Raw genomic sequence first — 15286 nt, 5'->3', positions numbered from 1 at the left:
CTCAAAATCTTTTTCACTCCATCCTTCCACCTCCAATTTGGTCTCCCACTTCTCCTCGTTCCCTCCACCTCTTACACATGTATCCTCTTTGTCAATCTTTCCTTACTCACTCTCTCCATGTGACCAAACTATTTCAAAACACCCTCTTCTGCTGTCTCAACCACACTCTTTTTATTACCATACTTCTCTCTTACCCTTACACTACTTACTCGATCAAAACACCTCAAACCACATATTGTCCGCAAAGATATCATTTCCAAATACATCCACCCTCCTCCGCACAACCCTATCTATAGCCCACGCCTTGCAACCATATAACACTGTTGGTACCACTATTCCTTCAAACATACCCATCTTTGCTTTCCGAGATAATGTTCTCGCCTTCCACACATTCTTCAAAGCTCCCAGAACGTTAGCCCCCTCCCCAACCCGTGACTCACTTCCACTTCCATGGTTCCATCCGCTGCCAAATCCACTCCCAGATATTTAAAACAATTCACTTCCTCCATTCTTTCTCCATTCAAACTTACCTCCCAATTGACTTATCCCTCAGCCATACTGAACCTTGTAACCTTGCCCTTCTTCACATTTGCTCTCAGCTTTCTTCTTTAACACACGCTACCAAACTCAGTCACCAGCTTCTGCAGTTTCTTACCCGAATCAGCCACCAGCGCTATATCATCAGCGAACAATAACTGACTCACTTCCCAAGCTCTCTCATCCACAACAGACTGCATACTTACCCCTCTTTCCAAAACTCTTGCATTCACCTCCCTAACAACCCCATCCATAAACAAATTAAACAACCATGGAGACATCACGCACCCCTGCTGCAAACCAACATTCACTGAGAACCAATCACTCTCCTCTCTTCCTACACGTACACATGCCTTACATCCTCGATAAAAACTTTTCACTGCTTCTAGCAACTTACCTCCCTCACCACATACTCTTAATACCTTTCACAGAGCATCTCTATCAACTCTATCATATGCCTTCTCCAGATCCATAAATGCTCCATACAAATCCATTTGTATTTCTAAGTATTTCTCACATATATTCTTCAAAGCAAACACCTGATCCACACAAACCTCTACCACTTCTGAAACTACACTGCTCTTCCCCAATCTGATGCTCTGTACATGCCTTCACCCTCTCAATCGATACCCTCCCATATAATTTCCCAGGAATACTCTACAAACGTATACACACACACACAAACACACACACACACACACACACACACACACACAGGCTGCCAGTGTGGGCAGCAGTCATCAGCACCCCCCCCCCCCCCTCCTCGACATTGCACTGTCTACAGCAATTTGGTGGCAGCCTCCTCCCGTAATCTTCCCTAATAAGACCTTTCACATGCCTAACAAGTTTAATTTGCGATGGCCAGACGCTCTGGTAGTTACCTCGACCTGGTTAATAAGGCCCATGGGAACAAGCGACTGAATGGTCTTATGACCCATTTGCCTCCTCTGCAGGGTCGCTAATTCCCCTCCTCATTCACTTTCACTGTTGCTAATCCCCCACTCACTTTCACTGTTGCTAATCCCCCCTAACTTTCACTGTTAGTAATCCCCCATTCGCTTTTAGTTACTACTCCCCCACTCACTTTCACTGTTAGTAATCTCCCACTCACTTTCACTGTTGCTAATCCCTCACTCAGTTTCACTGTTGCTAATCCCCCACTCACTTTCACTGTTGCTAATCCCCCACTCACTTTCACAGTTAGTATTCCCCCATTCACTTTTAGTTACTACTTCCCCACTCACTTTCACTGTTACTTATTCCACCTTCACTTTCAGTTACTAATCCCCCACTCACTTTCACTGTTACTAATCCCCACTCACTTTCACTGTTGCTAATCCCCACTCACTTTCACTGTTACTAATCCCCCACTCACTTTAACTGTTAGTAATCCCCCATTCACTTTTAGTTACTACTCCCCCACTCACTTGCACTGTTACTAATCCCCCACTCACTTTCACTATTACTTATCCCACCTTCACTTTCAGTTACTAATCCCCACTCACTTTCACTGTTATTAATCCCCACTCACTTTCAGTTACTAATACCCCAATCATTCACTTATACTAATCCCCCATTCACTTTCAGTGTTACTAATCCCCCTCACTTTCACTGATACTAATCCCACATTAACTTTCACTAATACTAATCCCCCACTCGCTTTCACTGAAACTTAATTCCACATTCACTTTCAGTTACTGATCTCACATTCACTTTCAGTTACTAATCCCCCTCACTTTACTGATACTAATCCCACATTCACTTTCAGTTACTAACCCCCCACTCACCTTCTTTGTTACTAATCCACCACTCACTTTCACTGTTGGGTCTGAACTTACATTCATTTTCACTGTAGGATTTAATGCTTCATTCACTCTGTCTATATTCAAATCCCCATTCACTTTCACTCCATGGATCTAATCCTCCATTCACTCTCACTGTAGGATCTAATCACCCGATTATTTTCACTGTAGGATCTAATCCCCCAATCATTTTCACTAGGATCTAATCCCCCAATTATTTCACTAGGATCTAATCCCCAATTCTTTTCACTGTAGGATCTAATCCCCCAAGTATTTTCACTGTAGGATCTAATCCCCCAATTATTTTGACTGTAGGATCTAATCCCCCAATCATTTTCACTGTAGGATCTAATACCCCAATTATTTTCACTAGGATCTAATCCCCAATTATTTTCACTGTAGGATCTAATCCCCCAAGTATTTTCACTGTAGGATCTAATCCCCCAATCATTTCCACTAGGATCTAATCCCCAATTCTTTTCACTGTAGGATCTAATCCCCCAAGTATTTTCACTGTAGGATCTAATCCCCCAATTATTTTGACTGTAGGATCTAATCCCCCAAGTATTTTCACTGTAGGATCTAATCCCCAATCATTTCCACTAGGATCTAATCCCCAATTCTTTTCACTGTAGGATCTAATCCCCCAATTATTTTCACTAGGATCTAATCCCCAATTCTTTTCACTGTAGCATCTAATCCCCCAATTATTATTTACTGTAGGATCTAATCCCCTATCGCTTTCACAGTGGGATTTGGGTGTATTGGATGTGTTCATCATCTGTAGCTGGGGTCAATCATCCTGGGTGTGTTATGATACTACAGCAGCTTCACTGTATTGCCCTAATCATACAACACGAGTGGAGGTTTGACTACTGTATCATACAGCAAGTGTAGACTTGATTACTGTATCATACAGCAAGTGTAGACTTGATTACTGTATCATACAGCAAGTGTAGACTTGATTACTGTATCATACAGCAAGTGTAGACTTGATTACTGTATCATACAGCAAGTGTAGACTTGATTACTGTATCATACAGCAAGTGTAGACTTGATTACTGTATCATACAGCAAGTGTAGACTTGATTACTGTATCATACAGCAAGTGTAGACTTGATTACTGTATCATACAGCAAGTGTAGACTTGATTACTGTATCATACAGCAAGTGTAGACTTGATTACTGTATCATACAGCAAGTGTAGACTTGATTACTGTATCATACAGCAAGTGTAGACTTGATTACTGTATCATACAGCAAGTGTAGACTTGATTACTGTATCATACAGCAAGTGTAGACTTGATTACTGTATCATACAGCAAGTGTAGACTTGATTACTGTATTGTACAAAACAAGTGGTGTTACCGGACTCCGCCTACTCTAGGGTTATACAACGCGTGAAAAAAACCCGCCTTTGTCGAGGTTGTGTCTCGTCTACGAACTTCTCATTTCAACGGAGTTTACCTTTCCCTGCTGCTGGAAGTAGCGTAGCAATGACCTGGCGAAGCCCTTGAGAAAGGCCCAGGGCAATACCAGGTCACGTTCTTAAAGAGACTGGTCCTGGAGTGGTTATGAATAGTTAAGTAATACAACATAACGCTAGGGCTGAATACTGTATTATACAGTATGAGTCGTGGCTTCATTACTGTATCGTAAAATACGTATCTACGACTGACTAGTGTATTATAGATTCATACAAAACGAGTCAAGGCTTGACTACTGTATAATACAACGCGCCCACCTGACCTAGACACCCCCCTCGCCAGGACGCAATGACCCTAACGTGCATGTACCCACAACACCACCCTCACCAGGACACATGACCACACACCACCCTCACCAGGACACATGACCCACACACTCACCCTCACCAGACACATGACCCACACACCACCCTCACCAGGACACATGACCCACACACCACCCTCACCAGGACACATGACCCACACACCACCCTCACCAGGACACATGACCCACACACCACCCTCACCAGGACACATGACCCACACACCACCCTCACCAGGACACATGACCCACACACCACCCTCACCAGGACACATGACCCACACACCACCCTCACCGGGAAACAACATGACCCACACACCACCCTCACCAGGACACATGCCCCCACAAACCACCCTCCCCCGGACACATGACCCACACACCACCCTCACCGGGACAACATGACCCACACACCCCCCTTTACCAGGACACATACCCACAACCACCCTCACCAGGACAAAATGACCCACACCCCAAACCCCACCAGGACACATGACCCACACACCACCCTCCCCAAAGGACACTGACCCCACACACCACCCTCACCAGACACAATGACCCACACACCACCCTCACCAGGACACATGACCCACCCCACCACCCTCACCAGACACATGAACCCACACACCACCCTCCCAGACACATGACCCACACACCACCCCACCAGACACATGACCCACACACCACCCTCACCCAGGACACATGACCCACACACCACCCTCACCAGGACACAGACCCACACACCCCCCCTCACCAGGAAAACCCATGACCCACACACCACCCTCACCGGGGACACATGAACCCACACACCCCCCTACCAGGACACATGACCCCCACACCACCCTCACCGGGAAACCCCTACCCACACACCACCCCCCACCAGACACCTGCCCCCACACACCCCCCACCAGGACCCCATGCCCCCACCCCCCAAACCCTCACCAGGACACATGCCCCCACCACCACCCTCAAAAGGACACATACCCCCACACCACCCCCCACCGGGACACGGGAGCTTAAATTGTACCCCCGTACCCAGGATGGTGGCTGGCACCGCGGGTTGAATCTAGTCAAGACAGATGTACGTTAACCTGCCAGAGGAGGCCGCCCTGGTTGTGAGGAAGGTACACAAATCCTCACTTGTGGTCGGTGTTTGAGCCACCGTCGGGAGCGGGCTCGCTCCTCCCCAGCACGGAGGAAAGGGCACCACGGCCCTGTCTGCCTGTGGGTGGGTGGGTTTGTGTGGAGAGGAGGGAGGAGGAGACAGATCACTTGGGAACACACTCACTCGATTTAAAGTTAATTTGAATGACGCCGTCGCTCACTCACACTCACCAGGGTAAAGTCCCTCTCTCTCCCTCTCTCTCTCTCCTCTCTCTGAAATGACAACCCCCTCCCCCCCCGCATGCGCGCGAGGTAGCGCCAAAGGAAAAAAACAACAAAGGCCACATTCGTTCAAACACAAACTCAGCTATCCCTGTATAATGCACCCAAACCCCCAGCTCCCTTTCCACATCCAAGGGCCCCGCAAAAATTTCCATGTTTTCTCCAGAACGCTCACATGCCCTGGTTCAATCCACGACAGCACGTCCCACCCCGGGAAACCACATCGTTCCAATTCACTTATTCCTTGCACGCCTTTTTACCCTCCTGCATGTTTTAAAACCCCGACGCTCAAAATTTTTTTACTCCATCTTTCCACCTCCAATTTTGGGCTCCCACTTCTCCTCGTTTCCCCCCACCTCCACACATTTTCCCCTTTGTCAAACTTTCCTACTCATCTCTCCAGGACCAAACCATTTTAAAAAACCCCCTTCTGGCCCCTCAACCACACTCTTTTTAAATTTCCAACCTCTTTAAACCCTTTTAATTTCTTACTCGATCAAAAACCCCCTCACACCCCATATTGTCCCCAAAATTCATTTCCAAAACATCCACCCTCCTCCGCACAACCCTATCTATAGCCCACGCCTTGCAACCATATAACACTGTTGGTACCACTATTCCTTCAAACATACCCATCTTTGCTTTCCGAGATAATGTTCTCGCCTTCCACACATTCTTCAAAGCTCCCAGAACGTTAGCCCCCTCCCCAACCCGTGACTCACTTCCACTTCCATGGTTCCATCCGCTGCCAAATCCACTCCCAGATATTTAAAACAATTCACTTCCTCCATTCTTTCTCCATTCAAACTTACCTCCCAATTGACTTATCCCTCAGCCATACTGAACCTTGTAACCTTGCCCTTCTTCACATTTGCTCTCAGCTTTCTTCTTTAACACACGCTACCAAACTCAGTCACCAGCTTCTGCAGTTTCTTACCCGAATCAGCCACCAGCGCTATATCATCAGCGAACAATAACTGACTCACTTCCCAAGCTCTCTCATCCACAACAGACTGCATACTTACCCCTCTTTCCAAAACTCTTGCATTCACCTCCCTAACAACCCCATCCATAAACAAATTAAACAACCATGGAGACATCACGCACCCCTGCTGCAAACCAACATTCACTGAGAACCAATCACTCTCCTCTCTTCCTACACGTACACATGCCTTACATCCTCGATAAAAACTTTTCACTGCTTCTAGCAACTTACCTCCCTCACCACATACTCTTAATACCTTTCACAGAGCATCTCTATCAACTCTATCATATGCCTTCTCCAGATCCATAAATGCTCCATACAAATCCATTTGTATTTCTAAGTATTTCTCACATATATTCTTCAAAGCAAACACCTGATCCACACAAACCTCTACCACTTCTGAAACTACACTGCTCTTCCCCAATCTGATGCTCTGTACATGCCTTCACCCTCTCAATCGATACCCTCCCATATAATTTCCCAGGAATACTCTACAAACGTATACACACACACACAAACACACACACACACACACACACACACACACACAGGCTGCCAGTGTGGGCAGCAGTCATCAGCACCCCCCCCCCCCCTCCTCGACATTGCACTGTCTACAGCAATTTGGTGGCAGCCTCCTCCCGTAATCTTCCCTAATAAGACCTTTCACATGCCTAACAAGTTTAATTTGCGATGGCCAGACGCTCTGGTAGTTACCTCGACCTGGTTAATAAGGCCCATGGGAACAAGCGACTGAATGGTCTTATGACCCATTTGCCTCCTCTGCAGGGTCGCTAATTCCCCTCCTCATTCACTTTCACTGTTGCTAATCCCCCACTCACTTTCACTGTTGCTAATCCCCCCTAACTTTCACTGTTAGTAATCCCCCATTCGCTTTTAGTTACTACTCCCCCACTCACTTTCACTGTTAGTAATCTCCCACTCACTTTCACTGTTGCTAATCCCTCACTCAGTTTCACTGTTGCTAATCCCCCACTCACTTTCACTGTTGCTAATCCCCCACTCACTTTCACAGTTAGTATTCCCCCATTCACTTTTAGTTACTACTTCCCCACTCACTTTCACTGTTACTTATTCCACCTTCACTTTCAGTTACTAATCCCCCACTCACTTTCACTGTTACTAATCCCCACTCACTTTCACTGTTGCTAATCCCCACTCACTTTCACTGTTACTAATCCCCCACTCACTTTAACTGTTAGTAATCCCCCATTCACTTTTAGTTACTACTCCCCCACTCACTTGCACTGTTACTAATCCCCCACTCACTTTCACTATTACTTATCCCACCTTCACTTTCAGTTACTAATCCCCACTCACTTTCACTGTTATTAATCCCCACTCACTTTCAGTTACTAATACCCCAATCATTCACTTATACTAATCCCCCATTCACTTTCAGTGTTACTAATCCCCCTCACTTTCACTGATACTAATCCCACATTAACTTTCACTAATACTAATCCCCCACTCGCTTTCACTGAAACTTAATTCCACATTCACTTTCAGTTACTGATCTCACATTCACTTTCAGTTACTAATCCCCCTCACTTTACTGATACTAATCCCACATTCACTTTCAGTTACTAACCCCCCACTCACCTTCTTTGTTACTAATCCACCACTCACTTTCACTGTTGGGTCTGAACTTACATTCATTTTCACTGTAGGATTTAATGCTTCATTCACTCTGTCTATATTCAAATCCCCATTCACTTTCACTCCATGGATCTAATCCTCCATTCACTCTCACTGTAGGATCTAATCACCCGATTATTTTCACTGTAGGATCTAATCCCCCAATCATTTTCACTAGGATCTAATCCCCCAATTATTTCACTAGGATCTAATCCCCAATTCTTTTCACTGTAGGATCTAATCCCCCAAGTATTTTCACTGTAGGATCTAATCCCCCAATTATTTTGACTGTAGGATCTAATCCCCCAATCATTTTCACTGTAGGATCTAATACCCCAATTATTTTCACTAGGATCTAATCCCCAATTATTTTCACTGTAGGATCTAATCCCCCAAGTATTTTCACTGTAGGATCTAATCCCCCAATCATTTCCACTAGGATCTAATCCCCAATTCTTTTCACTGTAGGATCTAATCCCCCAAGTATTTTCACTGTAGGATCTAATCCCCCAATTATTTTGACTGTAGGATCTAATCCCCCAAGTATTTTCACTGTAGGATCTAATCCCCAATCATTTCCACTAGGATCTAATCCCCAATTCTTTTCACTGTAGGATCTAATCCCCCAATTATTTTCACTAGGATCTAATCCCCAATTCTTTTCACTGTAGCATCTAATCCCCCAATTATTATTTACTGTAGGATCTAATCCCCTATCGCTTTCACAGTGGGATTTGGGTGTATTGGATGTGTTCATCATCTGTAGCTGGGGTCAATCATCCTGGGTGTGTTATGATACTACAGCAGCTTCACTGTATTGCCCTAATCATACAACACGAGTGGAGGTTTGACTACTGTATCATACAGCAAGTGTAGACTTGATTACTGTATCATACAGCAAGTGTAGACTTGATTACTGTATCATACAGCAAGTGTAGACTTGATTACTGTATCATACAGCAAGTGTAGACTTGATTACTGTATCATACAGCAAGTGTAGACTTGATTACTGTATCATACAGCAAGTGTAGACTTGATTACTGTATCATACAGCAAGTGTAGACTTGATTACTGTATCATACAGCAAGTGTAGACTTGATTACTGTATCATACAGCAAGTGTAGACTTGATTACTGTATCATACAGCAAGTGTAGACTTGATTACTGTATCATACAGCAAGTGTAGACTTGATTACTGTATCATACAGCAAGTGTAGACTTGATTACTGTATCATACAGCAAGTGTAGACTTGATTACTGTATCATACAGCAAGTGTAGACTTGATTACTGTATCATACAGCAAGTGTAGACTTGATTACTGTATTGTACAAAACAAGTGGTGTTACCGGACTCCGCCTACTCTAGGGTTATACAACGCGTGAAAAAAACCCGCCTTTGTCGAGGTTGTGTCTCGTCTACGAACTTCTCATTTCAACGGAGTTTACCTTTCCCTGCTGCTGGAAGTAGCGTAGCAATGACCTGGCGAAGCCCTTGAGAAAGGCCCAGGGCAATACCAGGTCACGTTCTTAAAGAGACTGGTCCTGGAGTGGTTATGAATAGTTAAGTAATACAACATAACGCTAGGGCTGAATATTGTATTATACAGTATGAGTCGTGGCTTAATTACTGTATCGTAAAATACGTATCTACGACTGACTAGTGTATTATAGATTCATACAAAACGAGTCAAGGCTTGACTACTGTATAATACAACGCGTCCACCTGACCTAGACACCACCCTCGCCAGGACGCATGACCTACGTGCACGTGACCCACACACCACCCTCACCAGGACACATGACCCACACACCACCCTCACCAGGACACATGACCCACACACCACCCTCACCAGGACACATGACCCACACACCACCCTCACCAGGACACAGGAGCTTCAGTGTGACCCGCCGTGACCCAGGATGGTGGCTGGCACCGCGGGTTGAATCTAGTCAGAGACAGATGTAGCGTTAACCTGCCAGGAGGAGGACGCCCTGGTTGTGAGGAAGGTACACACTCCTCACTTGTGGTCGGTGTTTGAGCCACCGTCGGGAGGCGGGGCTCGCTCCTCCCCAGCACGGAGGAATGGGACGACCACGGCCCTGTCTGCCTGTGATGGGTGGGTGTTGTGTGGAGAGGAGGGGAGGAGGAGACAGATCAGCTGGGGAAAACACTCGATTTAATAGTTATATTTTGATGACTCGTCGCTCGCTCACACTCTCACAAGGGTAAAGTCCCTCTCTCTCTCTCTCTCTCTCTCTCTCTGAAATGACAACCCCCTCCCACCCCCGCATGCGCGCGAGGTAGCGCTAGGAAAAGACAACAAAGGCCACATTCGTTCAAACACGATCTCTAGCTATCATGTATAATGCACCGAAACCACAGCTCCCTTTCCACATCCAGGCCCAGCAAAACTTTCCATGTTTTATCCCAGACGCTTCACATGCCCTGATTCAATCCACTGACAGCACGTCGACCCCGGTATACCACATCGTTCCAATTCACTCTATTCCTTGCACGCCTTTCACCCTCCTGCATGTTCAAGCCCCGATCGCTCAAAATTTTTTTCACTCCATCTTTCCACCTCCAATTTGGTCTCCCACTTCTCCTCGTTCCCTTCACCTCCGACACATATATCCTCTTTGTCAATCTTTCCTCACTCATTCTCTCCATGAGACCAAACCATTTCAAAACACCCTCTTCTGCTCTCTCAACCACACTCTTTTTATTACCACACATCTCTTACCCTATTATTACTTACTCGATCAAACCACCTCACACCACATATTGTCCTCAAACATCTCATTTCTAACACATCCACCCTCCTCCGCACAACCCTATCTATAGCCCACACCCCGCAACCATATATATATATATATATATATATATATATATATATATATATATATATATATATATATATATATATATATATATAGCCTTAGTTGTCCTTTCCTAGCCTTACCCCGCGCACACGCGGGGGGAGGGGGGGATGACATTTCATGTGTGGCGGGGTGGCGGCGAGAATGGATGAAGGCAGCATGAATGAATATGTGCATGTGTATATACGTATAAGTCTATGTATGTATACGTTGAAATGTATAGGTATGTATATGTGCGTGTGTGGGCGTTTATGTATTTGCTTGTGTTTGTGGGTGGGTTGGGCCATTCTTTCCTCTGTTTCCTTGCGCTACCTCGCTAACGCGGGAGACAGCGACAGTGTATAATAAAAAGAAAGAAAGAAAAAACTATATATATATATATATATATATATATATATATATATATATATATATATATATATATATATATATATATCCCTGGGGATAGGGGAGAAAGAATACTTCCCACGTATTCCCTGCGTGTCGTAGAAGGCGACTAAAAGGGGAGGGAGCGGGGGGCTGGAAATCCTCCCCTCTCATTATTCTTTTTTTTTAATTTTCCAAAAGAAGGAACAGAGAAGGGGGCTAGGTGAGGATATTCCCTCAAAGGCCCAGTTCTCTGTTCTTAACACTACCTCGCTGAGGCGGGAAATGGCGAATAGTTTGAAAAAAAAAATATATATATATATGTTTTTCGTCTCGTTTATGTGTTTCTGCAATTTCTGGCTCAGGAAATGTAATTATGGCTCTTCATTATAATGAGGTTTTTCATCCTGTGCAGACATCTTTTCTCCCGGTCACAGCCACCTTGAATAGACACGCGCCATAATTACACACATGTGAATACAGAGGTGAGAATTTGTGTGATGAGTAGCGCTGTGAACCGGGGTTAAGTGCGGGAGAGAGTGGAGCAAAGTGCTGGACGCTTGTTGAAGAGACGGTCCGGGGCTATCATGGGGGCTGCTGATGAGAGAGAGACGGTCCTGGGGTATGATGGGGCTGCTGATGAGGGAGTCCTGGGGTATGATGGGGCTGTTGATGAGAGAGACGGTCCTGGGGTATGATGGGGCTGCTGATGAGAGAGAGAGAGACGGTCCTGGGGTATGATGGGGCTACTGATGAGGGAGTCCTGGGGTATGATGGGGCTACTGATCAGAGAGAGAGAGACGGTCCTGGGCTATCATGGGGGCTGCTGATGAGAGAGACGGTCCTGGGGTATGATGGGGCTACTGATGAGGGAGTCCTGGGCTATCATGGGGGCTGCTGATGAGAGACGGTCCTGGGGTATGATGGGGCTACTGATGAGGGAGTCCTGGGCTATCATGGGGGCTGCTGATGAGAGAGAGAGAGACGGTCCTGGGCTATCATGGGGCTGCTGATGAGAGAGACGGTCCTGGGGTATGATGGGGCTACTGATGAGAGAGAGAGGGTCCTGGGCTATCATGGGGGCTGCTGATGAGAGAGAGTCCTGGGCTATCATGGGGCTACTAATGAGGGAGACGGTCCTGGGGTATGATGGGGCTGCTGATGAGAGAGAGAGGGTCCTGGGCTATCATGGGGCTACTGATGAGAGAGAGAGAGGGTCCAGGGGTATGATGGGGCTGCTGATGAGAGAGACGGTCCTGGGCTATCATGGGGCTACTAATGAGGGAGACGGTCGTGGGGTATGATGGGGCTGCTGATGATAGAGACGGTCCTGGGCTATTACGGGGCTACTAATGAGAGAGAGAGTCCTGGGCTATCATGGGGCTACTGATGAGAGAGAGACGGTCCTGGGCTATTACGGGGCTACTAATGAGAGAGAGAGTGCTGGGCTATCATGGGGCTACTGATGAAAGAGAGAGAGAGGGTTCTGTGTACCTTTCCACTCTCATCTCCCCGTCTTTCTTACTCGCGTCTTTCTTTCCTCCCCTTCTCCACCTCCCTGTGTAGCGGGTCGTTCAAGGTAATCTCCCCTCCTTGCCCTCGGGTGGAAACAGCAGCTCAACACAACACAGACCCTCAGCTCGAGGTGGGAGGGAGAGTGTAAAAGTGGTCAGCGGTGCAAAAGTCCCCACAGAATGGGCCACCAGCACCTCAAACCTGAAAACTCCCAACACCCAGGGAAAAAAAAGAGACAGCATTAGTCTAATATTTTCCCCTGTGTGTGTGTGTGTGTGTGTTTCGTGGGCGCCTTTAGCGACTATACGTGGGCGTGTTTTTCGGGCGAGCCGAGCGGTACAACTTCTTTAGGAAGTGAAAGTCTTCCTTCCTCTTTCCTGCGCCAGAGGAAGACTTGTGGCATTTGGCGCGCCGTGTGACGGATGGTCTGGTGGAGTGGGCACTGTAACCCTCATGGAATAATGAACACAGTTATTGGGGTTTAAGTAAATAATGTTCGCCTTCCTGTTGTTTCATTTGGTGTGCAGTTTTTCTCCTCCCTTTCTTCTCTTCTCATCTTGAAGCCGGAGAACTTGGAAGTGGTGGCAGAGATGCAAATACGGTGTTCGGATTGGTGTGTAGGGTCTTGCCCGAACACACAAACCCGAACACCGCCATCCGGTAATACTTGTTTACCAAATTGGCGTCTTATCTACGTCTCCTCCTCGACTATCCATTGACTGTTGTTCTGCGTCTTCCATCTCATTTTTGTATCTCCCATGACAATGTGATCATTGCACGAAAGTGCACTTGGGACTTTGTCGTGTTTCATTTTTCGTGGTTATCACCATATATATATATATATATATATATATATATATATATATATATATATATATATATATATATATATAGTGTGTGTGTGTGTGTGTGTGTGTGTGTGTGTGTGTGTGTTAGTTCCAAGACTTTCCTGTAATCTTACTCCCCTGTTCTGTAACTCATAACATGTTTTGGTTGTTATAACCCGGTCGTCTGTGAACCATACCTGGCATAACAACCCCTCTCGTTCCGTCACTTCCGTCCGCCATGACTGCCACAGGTAGAGGGCATCCAGCACACCTGTAATCCCACACCTGAACACCAGCTTTCCTGGGGTGTCAGCTTCTTGGGGAATCCTCGTCCTACGTCAACTTCTCAGGGGCTTCTCGTCTTATATGAACTTCTCTGGGGTTGTGTTGAATTAGGGTTGTCTTGAATTAAGTTCTCTGGGGTTCCTAGTTGTCCATCAGTTTCTCTGGAGTACCTCGCCCTGTGTCCACATCACCGAGATACCTCGCCGTCCATCAACTACTCTGGAGGTTCCTGGCCTTACATCAACTTCTCTGGGGTTCTTGGTCCTTTTGTCAACTTCTCTGGGGTTCTTGGTCCTTTTGTCAACTTCTCTGGGGGTTCTTGGTCCTTTTGTCAACTTCTCTGGGGTTCTTGGTCCTTTTATCAACTTCTCTGGGGGTTCTTGGTCCTTTTGTCAACTTCTCTGGGGTTCTTGGTCCTTTTGTCATCAACTTCTCTGGGGTTCTTGGTCCTTTTGTCAACTTCTCTGGAGTTCTTGGTCCTTTTGTCAACTTCTCTGGGGTTCTTGGTCCTTTTGTCAACTTCTCTGGGGTTCTTGGTCCTTTTGTCAACTTCTCTGGGGCACCTAGGCCCTCTCGTCACTGTAACACGTCCTTTGCTTGTTTCCACAAGTTTCCATACCCCTTTTCCTTCACCGTCACAACAGTAAAGTGTTGAAAACCAAACAGCAGGTTTACCCTCCCTCCGACACCCCACCTCCACACGTCTCGATGCGAAGATCATGTCTTATTCATCTTATACATAGAACCCCCAACTTTTATTGGGTATCTTTATCATTCATTGTATTTCCCATGGATCCCCGAACACCTTTCCAAGTGCTCCTATAGTGTTGTGTGGGTGTCTGTTTCCTTTCCCCTAGACCGCTAAGTTTTGGAAGTCTCTGACGCCTTCTCATGTCTGTCCCAGCAGCAACAACCTGACCTCCTTCAAAAGTCGTGGACTATTCATTCCTCTTCTCGCCTAACTTCTCCAACACTCGAGCAAAGTTTATGTTTCATTTTAAGGCCTGACCTCGACCAGAACTTTTGTTCGTAACTGGAGCCGCCGAAGACTTTAGCCAGCGACTAAAGCCGTGGGCTCTCATTCGTAACAGAGACCAAGGAGGATGGGGGTGGTCGGTCTTTAGCACGAAAGATATACAGGTATACCAGCTGTAAGTGACTGGTGTTTTCCACGACCTCCACACTACGCTAGCCATACTGCTGGCGGGGTCAAGTCCCTCACTCTTGCAGGTCTCCCAGTCCCTCCGTCTCCTCACACCATC

The sequence above is a fragment of the Panulirus ornatus genome, chromosome 33 (genome assembly GCF_036320965.1).
Source record: "Panulirus ornatus isolate Po-2019 chromosome 33, ASM3632096v1, whole genome shotgun sequence".
In the NCBI taxonomy this organism is placed as follows: Eukaryota; Metazoa; Arthropoda; class Malacostraca; order Decapoda; family Palinuridae; genus Panulirus; species Panulirus ornatus.
The sequence above is the reverse complement of the archived record's forward strand: the minus strand, read 5'-3'. Positions refer to the sequence as shown.